Source organism: Sinohyriopsis cumingii, chromosome 16 (assembly GCF_028554795.1).
Source record: "Sinohyriopsis cumingii isolate HCF-2022 chromosome 16, ASM2855479v2, whole genome shotgun sequence".
Taxonomy (NCBI): Eukaryota; Metazoa; Mollusca; class Bivalvia; order Unionida; family Unionidae; genus Sinohyriopsis; species Sinohyriopsis cumingii.
This window is the reverse complement of record NC_142976.1, coordinates 30,154,501-30,173,544: the sequence shown is the minus strand read 5'-3', so window position 1 is coordinate 30,173,544 and position 19,044 is coordinate 30,154,501. Positions and strand designations below refer to the sequence as shown.

Sequence of the window (19,044 nt, the reverse complement as noted above, 5' to 3'; positions counted from 1 at the left end):
TTATCAGATTCCTTCAAATTATATGGCGATGGGCGAGCGGCAAATCAACAGGTGTGGATACACAGGGAGCTGTAGCTTCAGACCAGGAAAAGGGCAGTTCAGGGCATTGGTGCGCTTTTCAATTACACTGGTCAACAGTGAAATCATTACTGACTTGAAAAGGCCCTAATCTGTAGTATTTTGGTGTGCCGAACACGAATATAACCGTGAAAAATTTGTATTGGCTCTCGTTTTGAAGATATTCATATACCTCATTTTCTATGTTTCACTGTGTAAATTTCTCCAGTAGGACTGCAGCAACATCCGGAATAATGATGTAACATTGCATAATACCATCATGCTCACATCATCCACAGTTGATTGCATCATTTTCTGATGCAATGCAATACTAATGCCATGCGGCTGCTGAAGTAAGTTGACGTCAGCAGTGTACTATACATGTGTAGGCCTATTATACTAATGCCAGGCGGCTGCTGAAGCTGACGTAAGCAGTGTACTATATAAAGCCCAATCAGATAGGTTCAGCATTTAAAATATTTTAGACGTTGTGCGAGACAGTTCAAGCTACTGTTACATAAAACTTATTATTTTATCCATTTACGTACAATAAAGAACAGTAATGCCTCGAAAGTGTGTTAATACCGCGGACAATTTTTGCTATATTTGTGGGGAAGTGACATTTGCCAACCAGAAGAAAAGTATCAATTCTCAAGTGAAGAAGGCATATCATCTTTACTTCGGATGCAAGGTTGGTGACCAAGACAAGCCTTGGGCTCCGCATATATGCTGTGCTACATGTACAACACAGCTTTCACAGTGGTTGAATTGCAAAATGTCATCAATGCCGTTTGCAGTCCCAATGGTGTGGAGAGAGCCAAGCAACCACCTAAATGACTGTTACTTCTGCTTGGTTCCTCCTCTTTCCGGCGGAATAACGAAGCGAAAGAAGTCGAGAATAGTCTACCCAAACATTCCGTCTGCATTGAGACCAGTTCCACATGGTGAGGGACTTCCTATTCCAGAACCTCCAGCAGAATATTCTCTTGATTCATCTGACGAAGACAAAGGTGAGTCGACCTGTTCTTCTCCTGGTCCATCAGCATGCAGTGATCCAGATTTTCACTGTGGTGCATCATCAACCCCACACAGAATAACACAGGAAGAACTAAATGACCTGATTCGTGATTTGGACTTATCAAAGAACAAGGCAGAATTGCTAGGATCAAGACTCCAACAATGGAATCTTCTAGAAGAAGATGTCACAATTACTGCATATCGAAAGCGCCACCAGCAATTGGAGCCTTTCTTCAGAAAGGAAAGTAATCTGATATTCTGTTCCGATATTGAGGGCCTCATGAATGCTTTAAAAATCACTCATGACCCACAAGAATGGAGACTATTTGTGGACTCTTCGAAACTGAGTCTCAAGGCTGTGCTTTTGCACAATGGAAACATTCTTCCATCTATTCCAGTAGCGTATGCTGTCCACATGAAAGAGACATACGATAACTTAAGGCAGCTACTGAATTCCATTGAGTATAACAAGTACAGCTGGCACCTCTGTGGTGATTTGAAGGTAGTTGCCCTTTTAATGGGACTGCAGCAAGGATATACAAAATACATGTGTTTCTTATGCGAGTGGGATAGCCGAGCAAGGGAAATGCACTACATGAGGAAGGAATGGACTCACAGGCAGAATGTAGCCATTGGAGAGAAGAATATCCAACACCCAGCTCTGGTTGAGGCTCAGAAAATCTTGCTACCTCCCCTTCACATCAAACTAGGTTTGATGAAGAACTTCGTGAAAGCCATTGACCGGACTTTGCCAGCATTCCGATACCTGCATGAAAAATTCCCTCGACTCAGCGAAGCAAAGATTAAAGAGGGAGTTTTTGTGGGTCCTCAGATTCGAGAGCTTTTCAAAGATGACCGGTTCAACAACTTGCTGGAAGGTGACGCGAAACAAGCATGGAATGCTTTTCGCCTAGTTTCTACAAACTTCCTCGGAAATGTTAGGGCAGAAAACTATAAGGAACTAGTAGAAGACATGTTGATGAAGTATAAGAAACTTGGCTGCAATATGTCTCTAAAGATTCACTTCCTTCATTCCCATTTGGATTTCTTTTCTAGCAACTGTTTGACTGTCATATTCGTGTTCAGCACATAAAAATTGATAAGAATTGACTAATTTTATTTCAGTAACATGACTTTTGTAAAAATTTGTTGTCCAGTGTAATTGACCCGGTAGTTGTCCCTACTACATGACAAAAGCCTGGATCAGAACCTTTATAGTATTGGGATTCACACCCTGTCACCATAACTATAAATCTGCATATGGTAAGAACGATTTATACCTGCAACATCCTTTGGCGTCCTGGTCAATCCTAAGCGCGCCAACCTACTATAACTACTACTACTAGTATATATATATATATATATATATATATATATATATATATATATATATATATATATATATATATATATATATATATATATATATATATATATATATATATATATATATATATATATATATATATATCATGGCATCATGGCACTGGAAAGACCAACGAAAACGGTCAGAGACTGCTGGAGCTATGCACCTACCATGGCCTGTGCGACACAAGCACCTTCTTCAAGTGTAAGCCACAACACAAAGTGTCATGGAAACACCCCAGATCTCATCACTGGCACCACCTCGACTTGGTCATCACCAGGCGCTCTGCCCTTAACAGCGTCCTCTCCACCAGGACCTACCACAGTGCAGACTGCGACTCCGACCATGCCCTCGTGAGCAGAAGAGTGCGACTACAGCCACACACGCTACACCGCTCAAAACCAAAAGAACGTCCTCGCATAAACACTGCGCAGATGTCAGTCCCTGCCAAGATGGAGGAGTATGTGTCCGCCCTGGACGATGCTCTACAGGAACTGCCGGAGCACGACGCTACATCCAAGTGGAACGCCATGAAGGGTGCTATCTACAGTACAGCTATGTCAACGTTTGGGAAGAAGGAACGACCCAGCCAGGACTGGTTCAGCGCACACCTATCAAGGATGGAACCACAAATCGAGGAGAAACGAAAATCCTTCATAGCTTACAAAAAATGACCTAATGAACGGACGCTTGCTGCTCTCAGAAGTGCCCGAAGTAACACCCAACGCATTGCTAGACAGTGTGCGAACGACTACTGGCAACAACTGTGTGAAGGGATCCAGCGCAGTGCCGAGTCAGGAAACATCCAAGGTATGTACAGTGGCATCAAGAAGGCTCTAGGCCCTACAGTGAAATGGGACGCTCCACTGAAATCACTGACGGGAGAGAAGATCACAGACCGTGGTCAACAGATGTCCAGATGGGTAGAGCACTACTCAGAGCTATACTCCCGAGAAACATCAGTCATCGATGCAGCTCTCAGCTGCATAAAGAATCTGCCCACCATGGAAGAACTCGACAAAGTGCCAACCTTAGAGGAGCTCAGCAAAGCAATCGACTACCTTCCAAACGACAAAGCACCAGGTAGTGACAGCATCCCGCCCGAAGCCATCAAACGTGAAAAACCAACATTGATTAAACCACTGCACCAGCTACATTGGCTCTGCTGGGAGGAAGGAGTAGTTCCCCAAGACATGCGCGATGCCACCATTGTGACCCTTTACAAAAACAAGGGCGACCGCAGTGACTGTAATAATTACAGAGGGATCTCGCTCTTGAGTATCGTTGGTAAAGGCTGCGGTTGCTAGCGGATCGTGTGTACCCGGAATCACAGTGTGGCTTCAGAGCAGGCAGGTCGACGACAGACATGATCTTCTCCCTACGACAACTCCAAGAGAAGAGCAGAGAGCAAGGTCAACCACTCTACATGATGTTCATCGACCTCACCAAGGCCTTTGACCTGGTCAGCAGGAAGGGCCTTTTTGAACTTCTGAGTAAGATCGGTTGCCCCCCAAAACTCCTCAGCATGATAATCTCTTTCCATGCAGATATGAAGGGAACAATCCTGTATGAAGGATCCACCTAAACCTCCTTCCCAATTAACAGCGGCGTGAAGCAGGGCTGCGTGCTTGCACCAATACTTTTTGGGTTCTTCTTCTCCATGCTCCTGTCCTACGCCTTCGACACGTCCACCAATGGCATATACCTACACACCAGGTCCGACGGGAGGCTGTTCAACCTGGCACGACCGCGCTCAAAGATCAAAGTGAGAGCTGTGCTCATCTGGGAGATGCTTTTTGCAGATGACGCAAGTCTTGTGACCCACACTGAGGAAGCCCTCCAGAGACTGGGATACCGTTTTGCTGCTGCCTGCATGCAGTTTGGTCTCACCATCAGCTTGGAAAAAACAAATGTCAGCGTGCAAGATACCTCCATTGTCCCTTTCATGAAAATCAACGGTGTCACCCTGGAAGCAGTCAACAACTTTAATTACCTAGGGTCAACCATGAGCAACACTCTCTAGACTGATATGGAGACGGACAGAAGGCTTAGAAAGGCAAACACCATCATGGCTCGATTAACGAAAAGGGTGTGGGAAAACAAGGCGTTGACAGAGCACACCAAGGTCCGAGTCTACCAGCCCTGCGTTCTCAGCACCCTTCTATATGGAAGTGAAACCTGGAGTACCTACATGAGGCAAGAACGCCGGCTCAACTCCTTCCATATACGGTGCCTAAAACGCATCCTGAAAATCAGCTGGAAAGACCGTGTTGCACACAGCGAGATCCTGCAGCGTGCAAGTACCCCCAGCATGTACTCCCTGCTGAGCAAACGCCGCCTTCGATGGTTAGGGCACGTCCGACGCATGGAGGATGGAAGGCTGCCAAAGGACATACTATATGGACAACTGGCCACTTTCATGAGAAGAGTCGGACGCCCCTCACTCCGTTTCAAGGATGTATGCAAGAGGGACATAAAGACATGCAATGTTTCACCCGATGGCTGGGAAGAGCTGGCCGAGGACCGATACACCTGGAGACTAACGGTAAACAATGGCATATAAGTCGCTGATGCGAGGAGAGGCCAGTTGGTGACAGAGAAACGTAAGAGAAAGAAGAAAGCGGCAGCAACCACAGTAATACATACTTCCCAGTATGTCTGCACCAACTGCAATAGGGACTGTCACTCACGTATAGGATTGCACAGCCACAACAGACGATGCCAACAGAGACAAACAACACCCCAAGGTCGCAATTCGCATGGTCTTTCGAGACTGAGTCGCCAATGATGATGATGATGATATATACACACACACATGCACTCTCCCTACGGGAATAATTATCTGAGTCAGAACTTGCAAACTACTGAGATGCCAACCATATACCCATGTACATAAGTTGTTGTATGGAGAGAAAAATGCATGCTCACAACTAACTTTGGTCTTTAAGGTAGTTCTTCCCCTCAGACATTCTCCCAAGGGGCACGACCTTTGGGGTGGAGATGGTAAGTATTTTGAGATGTGTTTTACAAACACATTCTTCTCGATATTGCTTAACTTTAATTCTTTCAACATATGTTCCAAAATATCAAATTATTGGAAAACAAATCTATATCTTATAAAATGCAATCAATTTGCTCCGGCTTTAGTAAACTGCTTGTCAATCTTTAATAAATACAACATTCATTGTGCAGCCTAGGTAACTTGAAACATATCCTGTATGTCATAATAGGTAATTAGAAGTAAGATCCACAGTGGCTCATTGATTAGTGTACCGGATACATGATAGAAAGTATGCAGGTTCAAAACCTACCATCGGATCATCCGCTCATCAGTTGACGTTGAATGCCCTTTGTCTAAAACATATATAGCTCTCGATTGTCCTTTGTTGTTGTTGTTGTTGTAAATTTAATGCTATTTTTCAGCACAAGATAGGCCAAACATGGCGTCCAATACAAATGGTGGAGGAAGAATCCGAGAAAACAGCGAAAAGAACCACCGACCCACGAGAAGCTACTGTCAAGCTTTCTCACATACCCACATTGGCCGAACCCGGGACCCAAGCCATGAAGACAGAGGTGAGATGCCAGTGATCCGTAACGGTGAGCTCTTTAGACCACTCGATCACTCGGCGTCCCTCCTTTGCACCAAATAGCCTATGTGTGTAGCTGTGCAATGCAACAACAAACCAAACATATAATGAATTTCATAATGACCTATTTAAATAGACTAAGCTAATTTTCCTTTGAATTTACATAATAATGCGATCTTCTCATTTTATTTAAATTTCTCTGATCTGTCATATCAGATAACATACAACAACATCTGTTAGTAGACATTATAGCTCGATTCTAAGATCTGATCCAGGTTTGGTGTCCAAATTTCAAATACATAATAATATATTCTTTTCCAGGGTGCTGATATTCTTGTCTTCCCTGAAGATGGAATACATGGATACAAATTTAAAAGTAGATATACTGTCGCCCCGTATCTCGAATATATCCCTGATCCCAAGTCTGAAAGCTGGACACCGTGCGACGAACCCGGAAGGTATAATGACTCAGATGTTCAAGTATTTCTAAGTTGCCTAGCAAAGAGACATTCTATTTATTTAGTGGCGAACATAGGAGACGCACAGCCTTGTGTAAAAGATGACCCTAACTGTCCACCAGATGGCCAGTATCAATACAATACAGACATTGCTTTTGATAGATCGGGAAAGCTTATTGCTAGGTATCATAAACAAAATCTTTATTACGAATGCCAGTATGATGCGCCTGTCAATCCCGAGTACATCTACTTTGATACTGATTTTGGTCGCTTTGGTTTATTTACCTGCTTTGATATACTTTTTCATGAACCAGCCATTCCACTTCTTCAGGAGCATAACATTACTGATATTGCTTTTCCCACGGCATGGATGGACGCTTTGCCATTCTTCTCTGCAATAGGGTACCATTCATCCTTTGCTGTCGCAAATAAAGTAAATTTCTTGGCTGCAAATCTTCACCGACCACAAGAAAGATTTCAGGGTAGTGGCATTTACACGCCGATTGGACCAAAAAGTTTTTACTACAGTAGAACACAGGATGACGGAAAATTACTGGTCGCTGACGTTCCTGTGATACGTCCTACAGTAGGTTCAACTACTTCAAACGAACACCATCCACTATCCCCAGGAATAAGAGAAAATCATCGTATAACATCAAATGAGTTCAAATCTACCAGTTTCCGTGACTGGCATAATTTTGTAATCATCGGTGCAGAAAACGGTACCGAACAGGTGTGTCAACAGGGTTTATGCTGCTATCTGGAGTATGAAAGACAATATAGTGCAGAAATGTATGCTCTCGGAGTTTTTAACGGAATACATAAATATCGTGGCCCATATTATTTGCAAGTATGCATGCTACTACGATGTGCGTCATCCACACAAGAAAGCTGTGGAAAATTAAATTTTGACGCTAACACAAGATTTAACCATTTCAAACTCCATGGCAATTTCTCTACACCGTATGTAAACCCACAAGTTTTACTATCCATCAACGGATCTTTGGAGCTTGCCCCGATTGGTACATGGCAATACGATTCAAATACTTTGCAAGGAAGTTCCACCCTGTCTCCTCTGTTGTCAACCATTATGGTGGGCAGAATTTATGTCAGAGATACTATAGCGACATGTTGAAGCGAAGAGACAATAAAATCTCCAAGTAATATTGTAAATAGAATATACAAAAAGTCAATCATTAATTGATAATTGTATGGAATATAACCATATAATTAACAAACTCATAAGTTTGTTAACCTTGACATAAATAACATCTATTACATAATGCACCAATCACATTCTCTCCTTGGTTTGCGTGTTCTTTTATGCCTATAACATGTTTAAAAGTCAACAAAAATACAAAATAAGATATAGATCTAAATAAACTTAATTTTCCAGTTACTAAGCTTATTTTACATCTGACAGCATGTGGCCGAAAACTAGGTTGTGGATAATATGGTCAATGACTCATATCTATATAATGTAAACATTTAGATACGAGTTCTGATTCTAGCAAAGTTGATCAATTTAATTAATAATGGCAATTATTTCCAACTGAAACTTGATGAAACATACTAGAAGTTCAATGATTACAATGGCATCATTGTCTCTTTAATGAATGACTTCAAAGACAACACAACATTACAATTGCATGTACTACCCCAGGCTTGATATTGGCTGGTTTCATCAGACAAAAATTATTTGTTACAAAGAAAAATTGTTTTACCTTTTCAGACACACTTGTAATGCGTTCCTTTCTTATCCAAATGATAGGAACAGACTTTTAATGAGATCACCTGTCATTCTCTTTTTCTTTTAAAAACGAAGTATACTTCAAACCTGAAATTATAATAGCATATACATGACAAAATGGTATACTTTAGATAGATTCATCAAATAGAAAACATGATGTGTGCAGAGCTAGAAGTCTCAGAATTTATACTGTTCTGATTCTTAAGAAACGCAATGTACCATGCATAATTCCTGAATAAATAGCATAGAAACTGGAACCTTGATTATAACTTTTTTGACAAAATATTTCTTGAATAAACGAATGCTTAACAAAAAAGCTGATTTAGAAAAAGATGGCATTAGCTTGTGTTTTACAAAATCATTCTTTAACATTCTTTCTCACTTTCTCCCTATCTTTTGATTTTTCGAAAAATGTTACTGAAACAATGTAAAATGTTTTCCTTCACACCCTATTATTCTAGATTTAACAAAGTAGACAAAGTAGGCAAATGTGTTCCAGGATCAACGAAAGACGTTTCAAAGCAGCTATCAAGGTAAATATGGTCACGTATATACGGTCATGTACTTTCATAAATGAATTCAATAAGTGGATCTTTTTCCTAATATGGAATTTCCTCAATATAACCTACATTTATAACAAGCTTTGGAAAGAATCTACCAAAACGATAAACCAATGGCGGAAGTGGAACAGGGTCTTTGAGTGTGATTGTATGCCATTGTCTTCCATAAGAACTAAAATTTAAACCGCCATCCTCTACTCTTGTATCTCTTTGATGGTCTGTGAGTGTGTTTGCCAATGGGTTTGTATGAAACAAACGTTTCAGAGCACGCGTTGACTCTGAAAGTTAGCAGCATGTTAATTGGGTGATACAAATCATACCATGGCTAAAATGTGTCACACACGTTGTTTGGTCGGTGAAACCGCGCAATTACTTTTCATCCGTCCGTCGACTATATATGGATGCGAGCTTGCTTCTTGTGGCATTCTTGGTTATTTTTCGAGTTGGCATAAACTGCTAATTAGTGGATGATACGAGTGCAGTACACCCTTAATTAGGTGACTAAAGAAAATAACATTAAATGAGCTAATTAGAGAAGTGATGAAGTAGGATAAATGAAACTTAAAGATAATGACAAAAGGGAGGTGAATAGTTGCAACATCGCTTCAGCCAAAACTAGAATAATGTCGATCAGAGGGTAAATGAAGGGGAGAGCACATACCGATTGAGCGATATGATTGGCAAAGGCAAATCTGACCAACAGAAAACCCTTTTCTGGGCTAAAACCAAAGTTACCCACTCCTCTACAAAAATAGTGACATATTAATCAGTATACGCCAGGAGCATTTGGATATCGTTTGTCTTTAACAACTAGTCACTAATCCCTCATAGATGTTTTCTATGTATAGTGGGTGAGCACTCCATCCATTCTGTGTTATATTCTGATGTAGTGTTTGTACATATACTGTAGGCACCCCAATCTTTACACTGGTGACAATATATTTGTATGTACGTGTTAACATTCATATTCTAGGTGTTTAGTAATTGTAGGTGCTGGTCAGTAGCTTTTTGGTTAATTGAAACAGCGGCTTGCTATGTGACTGCAGGTTCTTGTCTGTCACTAAGTGCAGCTTAACATTATTTTCCCCATGTCACATATGATAATTTTGTATTCAAGTCCATTGCACCAGGAGTTTTGTGAAACCTTTGTGCCTTTTAATATTACCAATCCGCTTGTAGCAGAGTGTCAAATTAATATCAAGCCCATAGAATAATGTTAAATTTACATTGTCTCCAGAACATTACGCATTCAAGTTTCAGACCATAATGCTAATTCATGTTGTTTGCAGTGTTATATTTGTCCCCAAACTGACAGATATTACTTCCTTTCGTTCGTCCTTAGCATTTTTACTAGCACCATTAATAAGTATTGGTTGACACATGTATGAATTGCCATGTTTTGGTACTATATTTTCAGAAACAATCCTTGAGTTTAGTAGTAAAGTGGTTTGGGATCAAACACTTTAAAAAAAACTATACATTTTTCCCAGACTAGGTATTTATACTTCCAGTGGTTGTTCTGGTGTTATATTTCTGAGTAATAATATTGTACAATGATGATCCTGGTTGATATTTTTAAATTGTGACGGTGCTCTTTTACTGTTTGATTAAGTTTATGTAAAGAAATAATGTTGTGCATGTCTGATGCACACTAATAGTTTATGGTATCACAGTTTAGAGGTACCTAATAATGACACCAAACAATCATTCGTAACGTGGATTGAAATAGTCCCTATCAAAATTAAACTATTTTACACATTAATATAAAATAAGAAATCTTTTTTTTTTAACGAACTTACAGCAATGAACAGAGCCATCAGTTCTAACTTATTGTTAAAGGAAACGTTTGATGAAAAATGTACTTCTTCAGCTTTGCACATTGATTATATCACAATCCTGCGTGACACGGCTCGAATAACAAATCTGCACAGGATGTCTGAAATCACTAATTTACGGGTTCACATCATATTTCTAGCTTTGATATATCATCTTTAAGAAAAGCAAGATAATTCGTTCTTAAACCGTCCATGAGAAATTCAGGCATCATATGAAACTAAGAAGTCACAATAAAATCCGGAATGCGAATTTGTTTACATTATTGTTGACTTTACGGGTCCTGCTGAGTTGATACCATCAGATGAATTCCTTAATGCTTATCAAAACAGCGTGAAAATAAAGGGACAAGAACAAGCTTTTACACTCATACCCAGTATAACAAATAAGTATACACCCATAAAAGATATGAACGCCAATCTAAACAATGGCGGGTGGGAGTGATGTCCGACGCTTAGAAATGGACAAAACGCAACACACACATAGTATGCATTATCAGTGATGCATTAAGAAAGTTATCAATCATACAGTCAGCATGAGACAATCTTGACAAACTCAGTGGATTCTGAGTATTTAAGGAGAACTCCGCTCGTAATATCATAAAGGTATTTAATTATCATACCTCTTGCATAGCAATATGACATTTTTTAAGAGGTCCTTTGAGTTTTCTTTGCACAGGGTTCGCCGCATGGTTTACCTTTCAAAAGCTAGACTAAAACAGAGACAGTGTCTGCATCAATAGCCAATACAAATAAAAGTGATTTAAACCTCATCAATAACACTGCCAATCTAGTAATTATGGTACAACACGTTGATGCAACTAACAGTAGTCTTGTAACAAAAATATTAATGCTCAAATGCTTAAAGCTTCGGAAGATACAAATTTAAAAAATAAGAATACAACCTGAAACTAATTATTGAAAATAAATTATACGGTACTTAGCAGAGTGGGAATACGAATAGCCAAGTAAATCTTTGTAGATAAGGATAGCTAAGAACGGAAAAAGGATTTAACGTACATTGAGACATTTAAATTATTATGTATTGCTGTACAACCATCACAAACTGTGCGAAAGATATGCCCAATCATCGACGACATATACTGTCGCAATAGGGAAGTTTAAAAATAAAACACGTAGTTTAGAAGCTGATATGAAGAAAATAAAATTAAAATTAAAGAAAAAATCACGTTACAATTACAGCGAATAAATCTGCATTGACAGCCGAATATATATTTGGCTCTCAGAATAGCGTACTCGTATTGATTGCTTTTTATATGCTGTGTACCTCTTATAACCGTTTATGATAAATAACTTTCTTTCCAACTCGTGGCTTTGCATATAATGTCATCGATAATGTATATCTTAATGACTGCATGTTTCACTATTTGATCATATTTTCAAATTTTGCGGTAGATCAGCTTCTCTATTGAAGAGCGTTTCCGTTAAAATTGCTCTAAACCCGCTTAAAGTGAAATGAGCAACTATGCCTGTAAACATTCCTGAACTATTGCTATCCTAGCTTGATTCAATTAAAATAATTAAATTTTATATTCTTTTCATACGTCACTTGTGTCGACATTTCCGAGAAAAACATATTTAATCTAATTAATATTTGGAACCTGAAATCAGGACTGTTGTCTTTAGGTCCCTTAGGATATAACGTTGGATCAATTGCAATAAGTTTACTCATGTATGTAAAGATTAGACGTTTGTAGTGGTACTGGGATTATCGACTCTGATGATCATGGCATGACAATGTCGAAACGTCTGGAAACAGATCTGGATGCAGTGAATTGCCAAATATTAATACTGCACCTGAGCTGATGCCCCCCCTCCCCCCACCGATGTTGACACAGCTCTTGCATCTCACTTCACATCTATGGAATGAGCATATATGTTCGGTTGCCTAATCCACTAGAAAGGTCTTTCCAGATTGTAGCTAGGTGTAGCTGTACACTCTCGGTCAGCAGTCACAGATAGTACCATCCATTATTACTATCAGTAACACTAGATGCCGTACTTGACTTGACTGTTCGCAACCTTCCCTCACTTACACCAAACGTACGCGCAAGTCACGTTACTTTTTATATTCACATTGTCAGATTCCTTCAAATTATATGGCGATGGGCGAGCGGCAAATCAACAGGTGTGGATACACAGGGAGCTGTAGCTTCAGACCAGGAAAAGGGCAGTTCAGGGCATTGGTGCGCTTTTCAATTACACTGGTCAACAGTGAAATCATTACTGACTTGAAAAGGCCCTAATCTGTAGTATTTTGGTGTGCCGAACACGAATATAACCGTGAAAAATTTGTATTGGCTCTCGTTTTGAAGATATTCATATACCTCATTTTCTATGTTTCACTGTGTAAATTTCTCCAGTAGGACTGCAGCAACATCCGGAATAATGATGTAACATTGCATAATACCATCATGCTCACATCATCCACAGTTGATTGCATCATTTTCTGATGCAATGCAATACTAATGCCATGCGGCTGCTGAAGTAAGTTGACGTCAGCAGTGTACTATACATGTGTAGGCCTATTATACTAATGCCAGGCGGCTGCTGAAGCTGACGTAAGCAGTGTACTATATAAAGCCCAATCAGATAGGTTCAGCATTTAAAATATTTTAGACGTTGTGCGAGACAGTTCAAGCTACTGTTACATAAAACTTATTATTTTATCCATTTACGTACAATAAAGAACAGTAATGCCTCGAAAGTGTGTTAATACCGCGGACAATTTTTGCTATATTTGTGGGGAAGTGACATTTGCCAACCAGAAGAAAAGTATCAATTCTCAAGTGAAGAAGGCATATCATCTTTACTTCGGATGCAAGGTTGGTGACCAAGACAAGCCTTGGGCTCCGCATATATGCTGTGCTACATGTACAACACAGCTTTCACAGTGGTTGAATTGCAAAATGTCATCAATGCCGTTTGCAGTCCCAATGGTGTGGAGAGAGCCAAGCAACCACCTAAATGACTGTTACTTCTGCTTGGTTCCTCCTCTTTCCGGCGGAATAACGAAGCGAAAGAAGTCGAGAATAGTCTACCCAAACATTCCGTCTGCATTGAGACCAGTTCCACATGGTGAGGGACTTCCTATTCCAGAACCTCCAGCAGAATATTCTCTTGATTCATCTGACGAAGACAAAGGTGAGTCGACCTGTTCTTCTCCTGGTCCATCAGCATGCAGTGATCCAGATTTTCACTGTGGTGCATCATCAACCCCACACAGAATAACACAGGAAGAACTAAATGACCTGATTCGTGATTTGGACTTATCAAAGAACAAGGCAGAATTGCTAGGATCAAGACTCCAACAATGGAATCTTCTAGAAGAAGATGTCACAATTACTGCATATCGAAAGCGCCACCAGCAATTGGAGCCTTTCTTCAGAAAGGAAAGTAATCTGATATTCTGTTCCGATATTGAGGGCCTCATGAATGCTTTAAAAATCACTCATGACCCACAAGAATGGAGACTATTTGTGGACTCTTCGAAACTGAGTCTCAAGGCTGTGCTTTTGCACAATGGAAACATTCTTCCATCTATTCCAGTAGCGTATGCTGTCCACATGAAAGAGACATACGATAACTTAAGGCAGCTACTGAATTCCATTGAGTATAACAAGTACAGCTGGCACCTCTGTGGTGATTTGAAGGTAGTTGCCCTTTTAATGGGACTGCAGCAAGGATATACAAAATACATGTGTTTCTTATGCGAGTGGGATAGCCGAGCAAGGGAAATGCACTACATGAGGAAGGAATGGACTCACAGGCAGAATGTAGCCATTGGAGAGAAGAATATCCAACACCCAGCTCTGGTTGAGGCTCAGAAAATCTTGCTACCACCCCTTCACATCAAACTAGGTTTGATGAAGAACTTCGTGAAAGCCATTGACCGGACTTTGCCAGCATTCCGATACCTGCATGAAAAATTCCCTCGACTCAGCGAAGCAAAGATTAAAGAGGGAGTTTTTGTGGGTCCTCAGATTCGAGAGCTTTTCAAAGATGACCGGTTCAACAACTTGCTGGAAGGTGACGCGAAACAAGCATGGAATGCTTTTCGCCTAGTTTCTACAAACTTCCTCGGAAATGTTAGGGCAGAAAACTATAAGGAACTAGTAGAAGACATGTTGATGAAGTATAAGAAACTTGGCTGCAATATGTCTCTAAAGATTCACTTCCTTCATTCCCATTTGGATTTCTTTTCTAGCAACTGTTTGACTGTCATATTCGTGTTCAGCACATAAAAATTGATAAGAATTGACTAATTTTATTTCAGTAACATGACTTTTGTAAAAATTTGTTGTCCAGTGTAATTGACCCGGTAGTTGTCCCTACTACATGACAAAAGCCTGGATCAGAACCTTTATAGTATTGGGATTCACACCCTGTCACCATAACTATAAATCTGCATATGGTAAGAACGATTTATACCTGCAACATCCTTTGGCGTCCTGGTCAATCCTAAGCGCGCCAACCTACTATAACTACTACTACTAGTATATATATATATATATATATATATATATATATATATATATATATATATATATATATATATATATATATATATATATATATATATATATATATATATATATATATCATGGCATCATGGCACTGGAAAGACCAACGAAAACGGTCAGAGACTGCTGGAGCTATACACCTACCATGGCCTGTGCGACACAAGCACCTTCTTCAAGTGTAAGCCACAACACAAAGTGTCATGGAAACACCCCAGATCTCATCACTGGCACCACCTCGACTTGGTCATCACCAGGCGCTCTGCCCTTAACAGCGTCCTCTCCACCAGGACCTACCACAGTGCAGACTGCGACTCCGACCATGCCCTCGTGAGCAGAAGAGTGCGACTACAGCCACACACGCTACACCGCTCAAAACCAAAAGAACGTCCTCGCATAAACACTGCGCAGATGTCAGTCCCTGCCAAGATGGAGGAGTATGTGTCCGCCCTGGACGATGCTCTACAGGAACTGCCGGAGCACGACGCTACATCCAAGTGGAACGCCATGAAGGGTGCTATCTACAGTACAGCTATGTCAACGTTTGGGAAGAAGGAACGACCCAGCCAGGACTGGTTCAGCGCACACCTATCAAGGATGGAACCACAAATCGAGGAGAAACGAAAATCCTTCATAGCTTACAAAAAATGACCTAATGAACGGACGCTTGCTGCTCTCAGAAGTGCCCGAAGTAACACCCAACGCATTGCTAGACAGTGTGCGAACGACTACTGGCAACAACTGTGTGAAGGGATCCAGCGCAGTGCCGAGTCAGGAAACATCCAAGGTATGTACAGTGGCATCAAGAAGGCTCTAGGCCCTACAGTGAAATGGGACGCTCCACTGAAATCACTGACGGGAGAGAAGATCACAGACCGTGGTCAACAGATGTCCAGATGGGTAGAGCACTACTCAGAGCTATACTCCCGAGAAACATCAGTCATCGATGCAGCTCTCAGCTGCATAAAGAATCTGCCCACCATGGAAGAACTCGACAAAGTGCCAACCTTAGAGGAGCTCAGCAAAGCAATCGACTACCTTCCAAACGACAAAGCACCAGGTAGTGACAGCATCCCGCCCGAAGCCATCAAACGTGAAAAACCAACATTGATTAAACCACTGCACCAGCTACATTGGCTCTGCTGGGAGGAAGGAGTAGTTCCCCAAGACATGCGCGATGCCACCATTGTGACCCTTTACAAAAACAAGGGCGACCGCAGTGACTGTAATAATTACAGAGGGATCTCGCTCTTGAGTATCGTTGGTAAAGGCTGCGGTTGCTAGCGGATCGTGTGTACCCGGAATCACAGTGTGGCTTCAGAGCAGGCAGGTCGACGACAGACATGATCTTCTCCCTACGACAACTCCAAGAGAAGAGCAGAGAGCAAGGTCAACCACTCTACATGATGTTCATCGACCTCACCAAGGCCTTTGACCTGGTCAGCAGGAAGGGCCTTTTTGAACTTCTGAGTAAGATCGGTTGCCCCCCAAAACTCCTCAGCATGATAATCTCTTTCCATGCAGATATGAAGGGAACAATCCTGTATGAAGGATCCACCTAAACCTCCTTCCCAATTAACAGCGGCGTGAAGCAGGGCTGCGTGCTTGCACCAATACTTTTTGGGTTCTTCTTCTCCATGCTCCTGTCCTACGCCTTCGACACGTCCACCAATGGCATATACCTACACACCAGGTCCGACGGGAGGCTGTTCAACCTGGCACGACCGCGCTCAAAGATCAAAGTGAGAGCTGTGCTCATCTGGGAGATGCTTTTTGCAGATGACGCAAGTCTTGTGACCCACACTGAGGAAGCCCTCCAGAGACTGGGATACCGTTTTGCTGATGCCTGCATGCAGTTTGGTCTCACCATCAGCTTGGAAAAAACAAATGTCAGCGTGCAAGATACCTCCATTGTCCCTTTCATGAAAATCAACGGTGTCACCCTGGAAGCAGTCAACAACTTTAATTACCTAGGGTCAACCATGAGCAACACTCTCTAGACTGATATGGAGACGGACAGAAGGCTTAGAAAGGCAAACACCATCATGGCTCGATTAACGAAAAGGGTGTGGGAAAACAAGGCGTTGACAGAGCACACCAAGGTCCGAGTCTACCAGCCCTGCGTTCTCAGCACCCTTCTATATGGAAGTGAAACCTGGAGTACCTACATGAGGCAAGAACGCCGGCTCAACTCCTTCCATATACGGTGCCTAAAACGCATCCTGAAAATCAGCTGGAAAGACCGTGTTGCACACAGCGAGATCCTGCAGCGTGCAAGTACCCCCAGCATGTACTCCCTGCTGAGCAAACGCCGCCTTCGATGGTTAGGGCACGTCCGACGCATGGAGGATGGAAGGCTGCCAAAGGACATACTATATGGACAACTGGCCACTTTCATGAGAAGAGTCGGACGCCCCTCACTCCGTTTCAAGGATGTATGCAAGAGGGACATGAAGACATGCAATGTTTCACCCGATGGCTGGGAAGAGCTGGCCGAGGACCGATACACCTGGAGACTAACGGTAAACAATGGCATATAAGTCGCTGATGCGAGGAGAGGCCAGTTGGTGACAGAGAAACGTAAGAGAAAGAAGAAAGCGGCAGCAACCACAGTAATACATACTTCCCAGTATGTCTGCACCAACTGCAATAGGGACTGTCACTCACGTATAGGATTGCACAGCCACAACAGACGATGCCAACAGAGACAAACAACACCCCAAGGTCGCAATTCGCATGGTCTTTCGAGACTGAGTCGCCAATGATGATGATGATGATATATACACACACACATGCACTCTCCCTACGGGAATAATTATCTGAGTCAGAACTTGCAAACTACTGAGATGCCAACCATATACCCATGTACATAAGTTGTTGTATGGAGAGAAAAATGCATGCTCACAACTAACTTTGGTCTTTAAGGTAGTTCTTCCCCTCAGACATTCTCCCAAGGGGCACGACCTTTGGGGTGGAGATGGTAAGTATTTTGAGATGTGTTTTACAAACACATTCTTCTCGATATTGCTTAACTTTAATTCTTTCAACATATGTTCCAAAATATCAAATTATTGGAAAACAAATCTATATCTTATAAAATGCAATCAATTTGCTCCGGCTTTAGTAAACTGCTTGTCAATCTTTAATAAATACAACATTCATTGTGCAGCCTAGGTAACTTGAAACATATCCTGTATGTCATAATAGGTAATTAGAAGTAAGATCCACAGTGGCTCATTGATTAGTGTACCGGATACATGATAGAAAGTATGCAGGTTCAAAACCTACCATCGGATCATCCGCTCATCAGTTGACGTTGAATGCCCTTTGTCTAAAACATATATAGCTCTCGATTGTCCTTTGTTGTTGTTGTTGTTGTAAATTTAATGCTATTTTTCAGCACAAGATAGGCCAAACATGGCGTCCAATACAAATGGTGGAGGAAGAATCCGAGAAAACAGCGAAAAGAACCACCGACCCACGAGAAGCTACTGTCAAGCTTTCTCACATACCCACATTGGCCGAACCCGGGACCCAAGCCATGAAGACAGAGGTGAGATGCCAGTGATCCGTAACGGTGAGCTCTTTAGACCACTCGATCACTCGGCGTCCCTCCTTTGCACCAAATAGCCTATGTGTGTAGCTGTGCAATGCAACAACAAACCAAACATATAATGAATTTCATAATGACCTATTTAAATAGACTAAGCTAATTTTCCTTTGAATTTACATAATAATGCGATCTTCTCATTTTATTTAAATTTCTCTGATCTGTCATATCAGATAACATACAACAACATCTGTTAGTAGACATTATAGCTCGATTCTAAGATCTGATCCAGGTTTGGTGTCCAAATTTCAAATACATAATAA

General features: G+C 41.4%; 1 pseudogene; it reads left to right on the top strand.

The window, feature by feature from the left end:
- The first annotated feature begins 6,336 nt into the window (after window positions 1–6,336).
- Window positions 6,337–8,569, top strand: LOC149780135 (pantetheinase pseudogene; annotated as a pseudogene).
- The last annotated feature ends 10,475 nt before the right edge of the window (window positions 8,570–19,044 follow it).